Source organism: Salvelinus sp. IW2-2015, unplaced genomic scaffold, assembly GCF_002910315.2.
Source record: "Salvelinus sp. IW2-2015 unplaced genomic scaffold, ASM291031v2 Un_scaffold5947, whole genome shotgun sequence".
Taxonomy (NCBI): Eukaryota; Metazoa; Chordata; class Actinopteri; order Salmoniformes; family Salmonidae; genus Salvelinus; species Salvelinus sp. IW2-2015.
This window is the reverse complement of record NW_019947212.1, coordinates 22,716-23,302: the sequence shown is the minus strand read 5'-3', so window position 1 is coordinate 23,302 and position 587 is coordinate 22,716.

The window sequence follows — 587 nt, the reverse complement described above, 5'->3', positions numbered from 1 at the left end:
GGGGGGGGGGGTCTGTGCATAAACAACAGCTGATGAATGTAAACAACAACTGGTGCACAAAATCTAAGGAAATCTCTAAATGTTGCTCGCCTGAAGTAGAGTATCTCATGATAAGCTGTAGACCACACTATTTGCCAAGAGAGTTTTCATCTATATTTTTCGTGGCTGTTTATTTACCACCACAGATGGATGCTGGCACTAAGACCGCACTCAGACAGCTGTATAAAGAAATAAGCAAACAGGAAACATGCTCACCCAGAGGCGGCGCTCCTAGTGGCCAGGGACATTAATGCAAGATGGCGATGTTGCAGCTGGAGAACCTTTTGAGGATCCGAGGACCCATGACACATCTTTTTAGTTTCCTGAGGGGGAACTATCTTTCATAGTCAGATATCTCTTTCTTGTCTTTCCTACGATTTCCTGACTTTTCATGATCACTCTCATTATGTGTGTAAATATTTTGATTCGCGATATTAATTGTTGATTGTATAAAGACCTTATGTTTGTTTTGTTATTCTGGGAAATAACTTAATATGTGACTCGTTTCAGGAAACTAGGCCTATGTCGCACGTCACTACTTAACAGGA